Consider the following 16,328-nt stretch of genomic DNA (forward strand, 5'->3'; position numbering starts at 1 on the left):
CTCTACGCTCTCTGAAAGGAGAGTGGTGAAGTGGGGATTGGGTCTTTTTTCTCAGGTAGCGATGAAAGAATGAGAGGGAACGGCCTCGAGTTGTGCCAGGGAAAGTTCAGGTTGGACGTTAGGAAAAATTCTTCTCTAGAAGTGGTGATGCATTACAACGAGCTGCCCAGGGAGGGGATGGGGTCACTGGTCCTGGAGGCATTCAAGAACTGTGTAGATGTGGCACTGAGGGATGTGGTCAGTGGGCAGCATTGGTGGCAGGTGGATGGTTGGACTAGAGGGTCTTAGTGGTTTTTTCCAACCTTACTGATTCAATGACTCGTGAGCTTTTCTTTCTTACCAGTGGGAAGCAAGGAGGAAGGATGCTTAGAAGAAAGGCTGATGGCCTGTTCTCACCGGCAATGGGGGAAAGGGTGAGGCAGGACTGGGAAGGATAAAGCTATCACTGCCGGCTGGGAGCCAAGCAGACAGGCTGAAGTTTCGTGAGCAGCACTGCACCGACAGACAGATGTCATGCCCAGGCTGGCCTGCTGTATGTAAGTCAACCATTCCTGTGTTTAAAGGGTGCCAGAGGCACTTGCCAGCTGGTGAGGATCTATGCAGTTAAAGGGTGTGTTAATCCATAGTGACTGCTCTATAAATACAGACTTGGATCTTATTACTTGTCTGGTGAGCTCACGGTGCTCGTGTTTCCTTAGCAATTGCTGCAGTTGTTGGCTTAAGCAAACAGATACGGTATTAAATGTGCACCATCCCTTGATGTCCACTGAGGTGTTTCAAAAGTCCATGCCTGGCTTCTCCCTGAGACTCAAACCTGTGATGATGGCTCTGCACAATCCCCTTTCTGCATGGTACTGCTGTTTAGGAAGGCTGTGAGTGGGCCTTGTCCCTGTGACTGATTTTACTCTTTCAAATGTGTAGTAATGCACAGCACTTAGGAAGCCTTCTCAAAAATGAGAGTAAAATTGAAAAACATTTTGCTTGAAAAATGCCTGCTTTCTATACATGCCACTGGACTCTTGGGGAGGGGTTCAATTATCTTGTTTCACTCTCGTGTTCCTCTGGAGACATCTATCTAAGAAACAGATTGGACTAATTTTATTTTTGTATGCCTGTTAAGTCAGTGGGGTAACACCAGGGATGTATGTGGCCCAATGGGTTCCTTAAGAACTCATCTGCTCCTTATTCCAATAACATTTCCCTGCCAATAACAACTGTTTTTAATTACAACATGCAACATCTGTCCAAATATAAAATGAAGTGATCACAGAGTTCAAGCTGCGATGCATTTGCATGGGCATTCTCATGGAATAAACCTCGTTGTGTTGCTGATTCAGCATCATTTTATATCTGTTAAACTGGAAGAATTACTAAAACTGCTTTACTTCTTTTGCCTTCAGCAACAAAATACACTGATCACTTCGACTTTGGGTCTAGTTTAATATCTATCAAATGACGATAGTCCTTTTCTTAAGATTCATGGAAATCATAGTTGTGGCTGTGAAATTAATCCAGGTGTGCTGAGTATTTGAGTAGTGTCATTAAGCCAGACAGCGAGAATAAATAGGGAAGCCTATGCTAGGGTACTGCTAGGACATAACTTAGTTTTGCTTGCCATGTGTTGTATCAGATTAGCACAGGTTTCACTGCTGCAAAATAATTGCTTGTGTCTGGGGAAAAGGACACGTTGCCACTGAAATGAAGTGAGAGAAAGGAGGAGAGAAGAAGGAGCTGATTTCCTTCCTATTAAACTCCGCCTATACTTCGAGCTTATCATGGTAGGGTATAATCCATGTGTATGTGTGTGTCAATCAACTTTGAAAAAGATTACACTGCTGGCAGTGTGCAGTTGGAAAGATAGCAGTGAATAATGTGTGGTTCATAGGCTTTCCTGGCCAATTGGGATATTGTATCAAACACCACCCACTCTGTAATAAAGGCATCCTGTGCTTTTTTGCAGGAAGTTCTTTGGTATGAGGAAATTTTGACATGTACAATGTGCAGAAGGGCATCTAAGCTGTCTGAATTGGTCATTGTTCCAGCTTTATTTCATTGCTTGTTTTTGCGTAGTTTCCCTGTTTCTGACATGGGGCCCAATTTATTTCTGTTCAGCAAAAGAAAAGAATCCAGCTGGGGAGGAGGTCAGGTTGGTGATGCAGACTCTTTCCCAAACACTGGTGTGAGCACTGTTCACGTGATTTATTAATTGTAAATACTGACCCTGATGCTGGCCCTGCCTGTTGTGAGATGTTTGCCAGCTGCTGCTTTGCCTCTGTCAGACTTCACTGTGTCATGCACTGCCATTCCTCTTGTAGCTCAGTGCTTTGCCATACAATGAAGTAAAAGATGTAGGGGCTTCCAAAGTGAGAACTGATTCTGGCTTGTCACGAGGCTTCGGGTCCAAAAATGCATCTGTCATTTGCTATTGCTTTTATTTTTGCTATTATTTTCTAATAACACTATTGCTAAGTGTTATTAGAGCTTTGCAGTGACATGTACTGGTCATGAATCGAGACAAAGGCACTCTTTACCCTCAAAAACGAACATCTGTAACTGCTGCCTTCAGTGCCCAGTGGTTATGCAAAAATGAGGGGTAAAAAGCAGATCTGTCCCATGTGGACAGCATCTTTTGTGTTTCCTGTGCAAGGACAAATGAACCACAAAGATTCCTTCTATGCTTGCTCAGAACTGAGTGCTGCCATCTTTGCAGTGGGGTGATGCAGGATAGTGGGAAGCACAAAATCCTTTTTGAGTGTAAAAAATAAGAATTTCTGTGTCTACGATTTTCCTGTGGTCGTCTTTAATCTTCTCGTAGCATTGCTGCTGTAGTGCAGGACTGCAAGCCTTGTAACCCGTGTCAGTTTGTTTGTTTCACATCCATTTTTTAATAGAATCGGACTTATTCCCAAAACATTCTGCAAGTTTGCAACAGAATTTGCTGTATTGTATGAGTGCATCAGTCTAATTTTCTCTAAAATGCTTTGCCTGAAACATCTGTAACTTGACTAGCATAAAGCAGGCAGTGGTGGATGCTAAATCTAGCACTTCTGTTGGACGTTTATTGCTACTTTTGCTTTTTTTTTAATGTTCCTGCAGCAGATATTTCAGTCTACTAAGATTTATGCTGAAAGCCAGCACGGAGAATTAATATTTATCGACACTACAGAGTTCCTCTATTTGACAAGGTACAATTGTACCAGTATGTGCGGTGTCAAAGATATTCCAAACAGTTTAGAAATGATAAAGCTCAGGATTTTTCTGGCTTGTTTTGATCCCCCTAAGAAGCAGACTTGTGCTGTTGGATTTTTTTTGATGCTCAGATGAGAAGCAGCACAGCAGAAGTAAAAAAAGGCATTATCTACGTACAGAGTGCATCTCTACCTTTGCTCTGTCCCCTGCCTTTTAAGCTGCTTCTTTATGGCCATTTCTGTCCTCAGTAATCTGGTTCTGAACATAATTGGGTTTAACCAGCCACTCGGTGACGGTGATTAATGATTTGGGTACTTTTTATTGCACTCCTTGCATCCAGGTAATTTCTGCTCAGCGATGTCTAGACATATGTGGGAATAGAGGCGTGACTGTGTTTAGAAATGGGACCTGCTGAGTGGGAGTCCCATGGTAAGTTACCTCTGTGTACATCCTGCATGAATTTTGCCTGTTTTGCCTGTCTTTTCCACTGGAAGAGGTCAAGGAGTGTCAGAGAGATGCAGCTGTGACCAAAGGCAGAACATTTCACGAAGCTGGTTCTGAGATTATACTTCAGCAGTGTTTGAGCCACATCTGAATTTCTCTGAATGAGACCTATTGACTTAGATGAGCCCTGAATTTATTCCCTGGAATCTTCATTCTGCAAAGCAATAGAACATTATATTCCACCACGTTGTGTGTGATGCTGAGGTTCTGTTCAATTACGATTTAATTTCATTTTGTTCTTTAATTAGGACAGATTGGGATTTGTTCCCATCTGTTCGGTGGAAATCCCAAGTGGCTGATTCTTAGGAAAGTAATATCTCAGCTCTGATCCATTTTTTTATGAACTGCACAAGGTATTTAGTGTAGTCACTTCCTGTTCAGATGTTAAAAGACTGAACCAATGGAAAATGGCTTGACTTTCTTGAGAACAAAGCATGAAGCCCCAGGAGGAAGTATATCTTCCGAGGGCTTCCCAGCATCTCAGCTAATTTTAGACAACATAAACTGATCCAGCTGTCATTGCTGTCGTAACTTCTCAGGTGATTTATTTCTCCTTAGAGTCAGAAGAGAGGAAGTTTACCCCAAAACTGAAAATACTAAACCAGTGGCAAGAATCAGTGTTTTGGAAAGGAATCACAGAACTGTAATGCAGAGGGAAAAGAACCCTCATCTTAGCAGAGGTAATGTAAAAGGACCTTCGAGTTTTTTAACCTTGCAATAAATAGCAGCCATAAAAAAGACTCAACTTTTATAATAACAGTATACTTGTTCTTCAGATTATCCTTGGAACAAATAGGGTGTTAGAGCAGAGGGAGCTTGGAATCTTCTTTATAGTCCCATCCCTAAAGACGCCAGTAAAGTGGGAAGCAAGACATCCAAATTCTCTTCCAAATGGCAATATCCAAAGGAAATATTTGCAGATTGTTACTATGTAAATAATCCCTAAATGTTCCCCTGAAATTTAAATTAATTTCGCAATCCTAGCTCCACATTCTGAAGATACAGAGGACTTCTTCAGTAAATGTGTTTGAAGTAAAGCATCATTAGTATGTCAGCTTTGCAAAATATAATTTGTTTCACATGGCTTCAGGGTTGTTTTTTTTTGTTTCAGCCTTTTTTTTTTCCCCTCACGGATGCTTTACTGGTATTTTTTCGTGTCATTTGCCTACACTGGGAATCATTCCTGGTTCCTAGTCTGGAATGTGACATTTCGCAACTCTGTTCTTCAATGACATCATGTGGCTTGTTCTGAACAGAGCAGTAATAAATACAAGCAAGGGGAGTTTGCCAGCCCTTCTGCAATAAGCATTCTACTGGAACAGTCATTTGTCTGAGATTTGAACTAATTCATGGGGTTTCGATTTTGCGTAGTATGTCACATTTTCCATGTAATTAGGACAGGGGGTCCCACCTGGATAACAAGGAACCTCTATCTTTCTTTCATCTCCCCTTTAGCAGTGGTTAATGCAAAGGCATGCGCTCCCAAGAGCTTTGGTAGAAGAACGAGATTTTGAGGAGAAGAAATTCAGTCAGTGGAAAATGCAGGAAGTGTTTGGTTTCCTTTCTGGTGAGAGCCTGCTTTTCTATCCTGTTAAAACATGAACCTCAAGGAGACTTCACGTCAGGGGTGGGAGTTGTTTTAGCTTTTCCCCTTACTGAGCTGTTCTTTCAGTTTACACCTGCTCAGTGTCATTATAGACTTGAGCTCTCAGTAGCAATAATGCTTTTGGCAGAAGAGCCTGGTTCTGACTAGATAAAACTAGGAAGTGTTTCTGCTACTGCTTCTGGGAATGGCAGATTTCTCTATTTATGGATGCCTATTACAGGAACATCCCCATTTATGGAGAATGCTCTTTATGCATTGCTTAGAAATGCACGTGAAAGTCAGGTTGCCCATTGCTTTGGGCTTTCTGATGACTTCCACAAAGCACCCAGATGTATTATAAGGCACTCAGAATAAGGGAGAAATTGCAAGAAATGGTTCAGAAAATAAAAAAGGAGATGAATCTGGCTACATCATTGGATTTAGGTGAGTTGGGATTTGTGGGAATGAATACACCTTCTGTGTAAGAAATGAAATGTACTCACGTTGAGGCAAACTACCCTCCCAAGGAGTTTCTGCAGAAATAATGCATCTTCTGAACAAAGACCAGGTGGGAAATGAAGTGTGATGTATAAAGGAGCAGTGCTGAACGAGCACACTCCTTCCCATGCCTCAAAACTAAAAACTCAGGCCACTAGCAGAGATATAAATGCAAGGAGTGACCAGGTCAGGTATCATCAGAGGAGTCTTAGAGCTTGTATGTCAGAAAAGAGGGCACATGCCACCAGAGTTTATGTAACTTTAAAGGTTAAATCCTTTTTCTGGTGACTGTCTACAGAACCTCAACCAGCAGAGCAGTAAAACCCCAGTGCTTCATCTATCAAGAATGATCTGAGGGCTGCTGCCAGGTCCTATTGCTAATTAAAGACCAGTGATCTAGAGCAAACAGTATCTTCACATATGCTCGTCTGATTCCTTTGGATCCTCCTACTTAGCACATTATATTAGACTGTTATTTCTATAACCTTGTAAAGCGTTTATGGCTTTTTACAGACACTTAAAAGCCAGTGTTACTGCTGTAAAAGGCTTGCAATTTAAGTCTAGGATAAGCAACAGATTTCTTTTAAATAAAGGCTGGTGCAATCATTAAACTGGTGTGCAGAGATTATCTCTTAAACAGGTTTCTACAATAACCATAATATACACAATGTCAGAGTGTAGCAGTTAATCTGGGGGAAAAAAAAAAAAAAAGGAAAGGAAGAACACCAGCAAACCACAAATCTTTGTTTAGATTGAATAACAGTAATCAAAGAACACAAAAGCCAATGATGACTTTGCCTCCCACTGCTTGGCTGGCTATTCATGCAGTGAATCCCGGATGGCTTGCTGAAGTGCAACCTGAAGGAAACCAACACGTAAATTAAGTCGGTTTTTTTAGATGATTTGCAGACTGCATTCTTTGAGTGTTCTGCTTTATCTCAGCTGCATTAAATAAACTCATCGGGGTGGTAGCTAATAATCTTGTAGCCTCAGATAACTTCGGAGGTTTATTGATGGTGTTACAGTGACTGCCAAGTAGCAGGACTCCATACAGGGCTACAGGTGACCAGGATGTGAAACAAACAGGACAAAAAAAACCCTACTTTTCCTGTCTCTTGACCTGGCTGAACGACTGTCACCATCACACGTGGCACTTGTTTTGTCATTGCAGGAGATAAGTTGGATGAAGTCAAAACGGGATTTCTATGAGGGGATATGTGTATGCTGTAATAGAATTTCTCATGCTTCAGTACCTACTTACATCTGTCTTAAAAGCCCTGTACAGGTATAAGAAGCAGAGGATCCATCTAAGCCCATGTATGGTTTTGCAATAACGCATCTTGATCATTGTCACTATGAAGGCAACCCAGGGATATCTGCACACCATTTCTCATATAGACATCCTCTGGTGTGTGTAGCTGATCTTCAGCAAGCCCAGTGCTCTTGGAGCTGCTGTGTGACTCGCCTACCCCACAGCATGCATCTCAATGTGACTGATGTCTTTGGACATATTATGCACTTTTCCTGTTCATCCTCTTACCCTGCGTGGGTATGAGCCACTGATCCTAGGTGCTCTTGTGTGTGTTTCCATGCTGGGTACAAGTGCTGTGGAAGAGCTAGTTAATGATCAAGAGAAACTTCGCCAAAACATCTGCTTGTAGGAAAGGCAGGGAATCCTAACAGCTGATGAAGCATGTATAGGATGAGACAAACTGCCTCTTGGCTCTACTGGAACGTTCTCCTTTGAACAGTGGCGGACTTCAGCTCTGGTTCAGCAGAGCAATGCTTATGACTGTTGTCTCAGCACTGGCCTTTCCCTGTCATGCTGGTGTCCCCCTGGAGCGACAGCGATCTCACCCTGCCTGCAGTAACTCTGGGAGGAGATCACTTGGCTGGGGTCTGGAAGCAGTTCCATTAAAGCAGTTCCACCCCGTGACATCTAGCTACAGACTCAGCAATCAGTGGATGGCACATTCTAGATGTGCAAGTAGCATCTGCTCTCTGGGGAAGGTAGGAAAACATCTGTTAACATCTGCAGCCAGACTGCAAAACCCCCAGTGTGAAGCAGACCTAATGTTGCTTCATGGCAAGGTGCATACCTGGAGGGGGCATCCCAAAAGGTGCACAGAGGGAAATGACAGCTCTTGCTTCTGCTCAAAAAGGGCCTCAGTGCTGTGGCTGTTGGTGCTGTTTTTGTTTGGTATTGCTATGGTTTACATGAAGGGATTACTCTGTTTTTACTTTAGAAGTTCCAAGTCTTATCTTTGTTTGGCTGGAGGGTCTCTAAGGATGAGTGGAAGCAGTAGGATTATGACCTTGCTAGATCAAAAGATAAAAGATAAGCAATCAGGAAAAGAAAGATTATTTCATAAATTGCTAGAAACTCACTGTTGCTTCTTTTCATCTGTTTAATTAAAATACTGGAAAAATATGTGGGGTGAGAATCTAGATGTTTGAAAGATTCACGTGTCTCTCCACTTTAAAGAAACAACCCTATACCTACTTTTTCCTCTGTTTAAAATGCAAAGAGCAAAGAAGAAAGGGAAGAGGCCTGGATAATCCTCAAATAACAAACACATTTTTTTCAGCTAATTTTTAAGCCTTCTTTATACCTGAAGAGTAGGTGTAAAATGTTTCCTTTACAAAGTAACTTTAAATCAACTAAATAAATGCAGCTTTTCACCACAGAAATTGTCATTTAAGCCTTGCTTTTGTGAGCAGTAATTTCTACCCATCTCTTGTTTTTGCTGTCTGAAACACCATTTAAAATATTTTCCGCATCAACCCAAATACAGCTGACAGTTTTTGGGAGTAAGCACTTCAAATAAGGTTGTTTCTAAGGAATTTGCCTGGTGCCTAACATCTGCTGTCAGTGCTGTTATCAGCGCAGTGCCACAAACCCTTCCTCACCTGTGCGATGCTAATAGGTTTATTGCGGTCGAGATGAAAGATGTCTGGTCCATAAGCCTTCCTGTTTCTCTCCATTTTCTTCCACCGGTTCAAACACCTGAGAAGGGATGTAGTGTTTATGGAGTTATGAGTCTGAGCACTGTTTGGAGCCAAGTGTAACCTACAGTCCTCCCTAGAGGGGCTAATTCACCACGGTCCCAGCTACGAGGACTGGCTAATCTAGCCTGTGCTCTACCTCCTGCCCCATGCTAAATCTGCTGTGCCTCTAAATGCTGAGCACCAAGACTCCTACGTGCACACGTATCTTGAATCTGCCTATGAATGTTGGATCTCATCTCAGATCAGCCTATCAGCCTCTTGAAATTTCAGTCTTCAACTTTGCACGTTGAATCTCTACCCTGTGAATCTGGAGTAGTGGGGTGAATATTATTAGAGCATTAAGCCCTCACACAGTCCAGGGAGTGGTGTGCCCATTCTCTAGAAGATCTGATAAAAAAGCAGCTCATCTGAATTCAGCTTGGAAAATTTTCCACTTTATATGTGGTGCTTCCTGCCAGCAGAATGCAAAGCCTTTTATTGGAGTAAACCTTCTCCAAACCCCTGGGCAGTGGGTAATAATGTCTACTTCTATAGCATACTTGAAAGCATTTTTTCAAAGCTTCCACTACCTGAATAACACCATAATGACCTTTATTTTACAGAGGGATAAAGCCATGCTAGGGAGCAGCAGAGGCTGACAGAGGAAGGCACGGCAGCGCAGTATGTTCTGCAGGTCCGTATGTATCGCTTTGGTTGAGCGATGTGAGTGGTAAATTGGAAAGCACTTCTAGGTCACAGAGAAACGAAGTCATGCAGACCAGTTGCTCCCTGCTTTTGGGACAAACAGGCTAGAGGGCATCAGCTAATGCCAGACAGGGTGAGGGTGGACCTACAGGAAAAGATCATTCCTCCCAGGTATACAAATTCTTTAGCTTTGGGTGTTCCAGGGCCACGAAGAGCAATCTGGCATTGTGTTGTCTTGTCTCAGCTCCACAGCTGCAATGCTATGTCCTACTGTTCCTGCAGAATGCCCTTCCTTTGTTACTGACATAGACCCCCAAAGGAAAGGGGTGCCACAGCCTGGCAGGGAAGCCAGAAGAGTTGCTCTAGACTAGCCAAATGTTCCCTGTATCCCTAGGGTATAATGATACATGATCCATTTGCTTTGACAGTGTCCTTAGGAGCCTCCTGCTCTTAGACCACTACTTTCCAGCCTGGAGGTGCTGGGTCTGGTGCAAACTGCCTCTAGGCCACAGCACATTCTGAGTCCTAAAGCCTATCATGGTGAGAAGGCGGTGATGTCTAGAATCCATCTTTCAGTAGAGGTTGTACGTTTAAATCCAGCCCCAAATACTTAAAGGGAAGGCAGCAGACATTTTCATTTGTGAATTTTCATCTGCCAGCAGAGGAGCAAGTGTAGATCTCAGAGAAATAAGAGAGATTTAGTTATGCTTCTATGAATAATCTACTCTTGTCAACAGAGGTTGCTAATAGAGGCTGTGCCTGGGCATTTGGATGGAAATTAATGCACTGAGGAGACAAAGCCTTGTGCAGTTTGCAGACATGACACTAGCTCAGTGAATGGAAATGATACATCGAGTTTTATTATAGAAGATTCTTGGTAGACATGTTTATTAAATGCCTTACCTGCCAAAGGCACTAAAGGACTTCTCTGTGATTTTCTTCCTGGCTTGCTGTAACACGGATCTCCAGCTTCAGCTGGAGTGTGTCCCCACATACTGCATCTTTTTATATTTTTTCATCATGGCACAGTCTTAATGAACATCACCTTTAAAGCCTTTAGGCGTCGAGAGATCCAAGACTTCCAACCTGTCTGGCTCTGAAAGTCACTGAGATGTTTTCACTCTGTGTTTCCAGTCTATCCAGATTCCTTTGCATTCTCTTTCTGATTTCCCTAGCATTTGTGATCCCTTTCAACTTCATGTCACTTTTGTGAATGCCTGTCATCCTTTTGTTCAGTCCTTTTTTAGAGTCATCAATATCAACGTCAAAAAAGACCGAGGACCTGATCTCTCTGATGCCCTAATAAACATAATTCTGCAACACAATAACTCCCTGTTTAGCATTCTTCTTTGTCTGCAGCCATTCAGCTGTGATTCAATCCGTGGACTATTGCATTCAGATCATCCAGAGAGCTAGATTTTATGAGGTGATATCAGATGCTTTACCAAGTCCAAACGTGCTCACAGATAAATTTTAGGATAGGAAAAAAAAACAAAACATGAAAGCATCAAATCTGCTCTTTTCAATCCTTGGTTGAGCATGCTAATGTGTATCACTAAAGCTTCTCTTCTTGAATGACTTGAGTCGAAGACCTCATGAGATAGGAAATCAAATTCTTTACTTCATTAATCACGCATATTGCTTTTTTGTTTGAAAAACTTAGTGTTAAATTTAATCAGGCTTTACCTTTCAGCCATTGTTTTGTGTCTTTTTTCTCTAGATTAAAGATTGTCTAGTATCCAACCGTTCCGAGCTACGTTTATCAACGTTTCATGCAGTGATCTTTTAGTTTTGTCTTTTCTTTTCCTCACTAACGTTGCTCTTGATTCTGCAAACTCTTCTTACACACCTAGAGAAATCAATCAGTCTCTGTGAAGAGGAATATCTGCTTTCATAAGGCAATTTGCAGGCTTTGAACTAGAGTTTATAATTCTACCCATAAACAGATACATCAGCTCTGGCAATACTCCTTTTCCTACAAATGTTACTACTGCTTGTAGGTTCCCTGTTGTGTTTTAATATTCTTCTCTACATACATAACCCATTTTTGATCATTTAAAAGCTTAGGTAAGGTTCAGTACAATGATACATGTAAACAACGGTCCTGGATTTTCTACACACTCAAATACGGACAAATGCAGAGTAATGACTTTGAAGTCAGTGATGGAAAACAGGTATAAATGTCAGGGGAAGCAGATACAATCTCTTTCAATATCTCTGGAGCAGGCCATGCAGAAATAGCATCCCAAACAACATCTATAATCAGCTGTTCATCCCGTGCCTCCAGTCATTCTCTACATACCTCAGATCCCATCTCCCAGCTGACAAGAAACCCAACTAATCCAAAAATGGAATTACCTAATTTTCTTCCCCATTATCTGAGGCTCATAATAGAAATACGGAATGACCTGGGGTGTTTCCACAGTGAAACCAAAGAAGCTAGTTGACTCTCAGGTCTCAATTCTCACTACATCATATTTCCATTTGCTAAGGTCAGGGTCAAACCTGGTGGGTTTTCTGCTCCCTAGGTATTAAATGAAATTCTTTTAGGGTTAAAGAGGGAGGGAGGAAAGAAGGGAAAGAAAGAGCTGGAAGATTTATTTAATGGAAAAGCCTGCTTCGCAGGAGCATTGTTCAGGGTAGCTGAGCACCATGGAGGCAGCTCTCTCTTATTCTTGTGCCTGTGATGGATGGTAATCTCACAGGTAGGAATCAAGAGGAGGTGGAGATAGACATACACTTTCTTTACTCTCTCAACATACCTCTAAGCCCAAATGTATGGGTCTCCAGGTCTGGGCTTAAGTCTGAGAGCTATAAATAAGGATCTGTAAGCTGTCTTAAGCTTGCAAATCTCCTGATGCGGTAGCTCAGTCCTATGAGGACACACTTCATTACACTGATTACTCAGGGTCAAAACTGAACTTCAGCACATCCCACAGAGCTGGACCCCCTGCAGGCAGACACAGAGCAGGGAAGAAGTGGCACCCGCAGAGCCCACAGCTCTGTGCTGCTGCTGTGTCAGTCAGTGGAGCTGAGATTGCTCCTCTCCTGAACTGTAGCAGCGACACGTGCCCAGCAGCTGCCTGCAGTGCCATGTGTTCGGTTTCCTGGCATCCAGGTTGCTAAGGAAGCAAAGTCAGAGGCTCTCCTCCACCATCATCTCTGTTGTTTTGTAGTGCATGAAGTGCACCAGGGAGGTTTTTCCCCTGGGCCTTGATCTAGACTCTCGATGGAGTGTTTGACTTGTGTGGTAGTGAGATGCCAGAAAGTTAAACAAATTATTCCAAAAGCAGAAAAGGTTAAAAGCTCTTTGCTGTGAGCTCAGTGCCATGAAATGATTTTGCACTCGGTTTTGCGCTTGACAGTGTCAGAAAGGCTCATGTTTTATTTCTGAGCACCAAAGCTAGGTCCTGTGTCCTTGTCCGCACGCCTAAATGAGGGTCAGGCTATGAGTTCAGGCCGCGGTGTGTTTGCCACGGCTCATGTAGTTCTGCAATAGCTTTTCATAAAACTTCCCTGATTGCGTGACTTCCCATGCATGATGCTGCTTTATTGGCATTCGGGTGCTGGAGGGCATCAGGCCTGCCTAAAGTGTAGCGAGGAGAGCATTAAAGATGTCCTTTCTTCCCCAGATACCCCAGTCCTTTTACACTCCTTTTTTCCTCTCCACCGCTGCTGAGTAAAAAATACAGGAACAGTAATACGGGCTGGGAACAGGACTCCAGTTCTCAGTAAAGAAGTTAAATCCTGATGATTTGGTACCTTTCTTTTCCTATATATAAAAAGAGGGACTCCAAGTTCAGGAATATTTTGCCGAACCTTTGGGGGTAACAAAATGAAGTTTTCTCCCTTGTTGCAGTTTCCCTCTGGAGGCTGCAGTGGGACCATGGAAGTGCAAGTTTCACCAGGGGAAATGAAGCCAGACAGATGAAAGGAAGCAGCTTCTGTGAAGTGGAGAAGGTCAGTGAGTCAGGCAGGAGCACTGATCCATGTGGCGCATCGTGAAGATGCTATACAGCACATTGAGGGTATTTTGGAAAGAGAGGCCGAGCCCTGGCTGGCAAAGTTACGTTCCTATAGCTGCAGTGATGAATGGGGAATGATTCCTCCAGCAAATGTGCTACTGTGAATGGAAATCACTTTGCCAGAGAGTAGATGATGCTCGGCATGGCTCAGTTCATTTCTTTTGCCTCCTTGCATCTCATCCACAGGTCCTGCAGGGTACAGGTATCACAGCTCAGCCTCCACCTGCCCCTGGCATAGCCCAGGCTGTGGGAGTGATTGCAGGCTGTGGCTGTGCTGGAAGGACAGGCGGTGGTGCAGATCCCTTTGCAGACAGCTGGGAGTTGTCACAGCCTGGCTAAATACGTGGTTGGAGCCCCACTGCAAAGCTGCTCTGGCTGGAGGGAGATTGCGGTGACTTCATGCAAAGTCCTAGGGAGCAAAGGCTTGTATAGATGAAGGTGTTTCCTGGTTCAAGCTGTAAATAACTGCTCAAGTTGCAAAAGGATGAGTCCTTGGTAGGTAAGAGCGGAAGAATGAAAGCTGGGAGGATTTTCAGTGCTATCATTAAAAGATGTTTGAGATTCCAGGAGCAAGGTAGTCCTTTTACACTCCTTTTTTCCTCTCCACCGCTGCTGAGTAAAAAATACAGGAACAGTAATATGGGCTGTATCTTTTCCTATATATAAAAAGAGGGACTCTAAGTTCAGAAGTATTCTGCAGAACCTTTGGGGATAACAAAATGAAGTTTTCTCCCTTGTTGCAGTGCAGTGCAGGTGGGCTGAAAAGAACTGTAAAGCTGCAAGAACAATGCCAGTCTTCCTTAGAGATCAGTGTTGCTGCAGCTTTCTTTCCTGCTATATTTCAAGAGGTTTTTACTAACTCTTGGGTCCTCTTAAAACAGATTGTCTGATTCCTGGCAGTATATTTTGAGCGCCCAATTTGTTTCATGGCACAGAAGCATTTGTGGACCATGATGTTTCTATGTCAACACGTGCTTGAGGAGGCAGTTTATTCAGCTGAAGTGGCAGGTGTTAGAATCCAGATCAGAGCTCTCTCCACATCATTATTTTTAGTAAAGGACTTCTTTTTTAATAAGGCATGTTGATATGTTTTTCTCTACGTGGGATTAAAAGCACTTTAGGCTCATGCATGGAATTTCGCTTTATAAATCTCTGTGAGTGCAGATTTTCTCCACTCTTGTCCACTCTGGTTATATTGCCTTTGTGAAATGGGAATAATAAACCTTGTCTGCTTCCTGAAGGGGCAGGGAATTAACTCTCTGAAGTTTGTAAGACCATATAAATGCCTTGCTATTATTAAAGTTACTGCTATTCAGGGCTATTACATAGCTGCCACATTTCACTTGAGGGGAGGTTGCCTTGAACTGGTAGGTGAAGTGAACACAGTATATCAGGGTGTTATGTTGGAAAAAAGCTTTGGGATCTGTAGAATGAAAGGCGCTGTATAAATATGAGTTATTTGCAAAAATGGATTTTATAACCCCATCACTCTCCTCTGGTGTACCTCTTAATCTAAGGGCTCCAGTATTCTTTATGAACATTTAACAAGATCTATATTAAGCTTCAAACCTCTTCAGTGCACATATTTTATATTTGCATCACTTTACAGCCTGAGTCAATGCAGTGGGAACAGATTTGGTTTTCTGCCCAGCTCACACAGTAGGTCAGCAATGGACATGACTTGCCTGCTTTGATAATTAGTAATTCATAGTGACCTGCTGTCTGAAAATGGTGAGAGACCTGCCGTAACTTTAGGAACAGGGGCCTTTAAAGCTGTAATGGTCTTGGAACATGCATGCTTCTTCCTGTCCTTGCAGCTTTTCTAGGAATAACTGATGGTTTCACTTAGGCTCTGGGTAAGTGGGTTTGGATTACAGGCACAAGGCTCTGCCTCTCGGGCTGGTTTATCTGTGTTGGATCCATATTCACTGTTCCCATTCCTTTCATAAATATTGGGACAAGAATAAAAGATGAAAGCCTGTGAGTATCTCCATTAATGCAGTTATGGTGATGTGATGAGTAAACTATACAGACTGGGCTATGGAGGCAATGAGCTGGCATTTCTCAAAGTTCTGTATTCAGGCTGCCAGACTCTTCATTGCTAGAAGATAGAGGATGTAAGCCCAGATAAGCAGTTCTTGAAGGAAGATGATGAGAACTTCATTACTCCTGGTCCTTACACTTCTAACCTGTTGACCTTTTGAATCTGCTTTGAGTCTTTATTAGTGGAGCAAAAACATTGTTCCTAACCTTTGCTTTATTATTTCTTCTTGGGAAGATGTGAGACAGGAACCACATTTTGATCTGTGATACTTCACCAATGTGGAACGACATTCCTGAAAAGCAGCTGTTTCAGACTGAGTCTGGTAACTTGTTTTGAGCTTCCAAAGCCGCAGAGCAACAGCAGGGCACAACCGCTCTCTTGCTTCTGCTCAGGCAAAGGCTCTCCCAAGACAGTGTCTGTGGGAAGTCAAGCCAGCAGTATGTTACTGTCGTACCAATAGACCTGATGGAGGGCCATACTCACGGCTGAAGAACTTCTAGGCACAAACAGGCTGATGAGTCTCTTTCCTCCTCAGCAAGAAACGCTGTTGTTTTTGAATTCATCACCTGTGATGCTGAAGAGTATAGGAGCAGAGCCTTTCAGCTTGCTATGGGAAGCAGTGGGCACGTTTGCACAGGATGTGTGTGGACACGTGCTATGCCCCGTGGATTGGGACTGAGATAGATAGTGTGGGTATCCAGGTCTCTCTTTGCTCCCGTGTGCTCTGGGTCCCTTCATTAGTATCTCTGCCAAGTATCTATTGATTTCAGGCACACTAAACACAGTCCCT

At 42.9% G+C, this 16,328-nt stretch overlaps 1 protein-coding gene across 3 annotated transcripts in view; it reads left to right on the forward strand.

The window, feature by feature from the left end:
• Positions 1–16: 16 nt before the first annotated feature.
• CHD2 (chromodomain helicase DNA binding protein 2) overlaps positions 17–16,328 on the forward strand; it is a 110,174-nt gene continuing 93,862 nt past the window's right edge. For all 3 annotated transcript variants that reach the window (XM_085233801.1, XM_085233802.1, XM_085233804.1), the window contains exon 1: positions 17–536. The gene's annotated coding sequence lies outside the window, so the exon portion shown is untranslated. The remainder of the gene's footprint in view (positions 537–16,328) is intronic.

Source organism: Meleagris gallopavo, chromosome 12 (assembly GCF_905368555.1).
Source record: "Meleagris gallopavo chromosome 12, MGAL_WU_HG_1.1, whole genome shotgun sequence".
Lineage (NCBI taxonomy): Eukaryota > Metazoa > Chordata > Aves > Galliformes > Phasianidae > Meleagris > Meleagris gallopavo.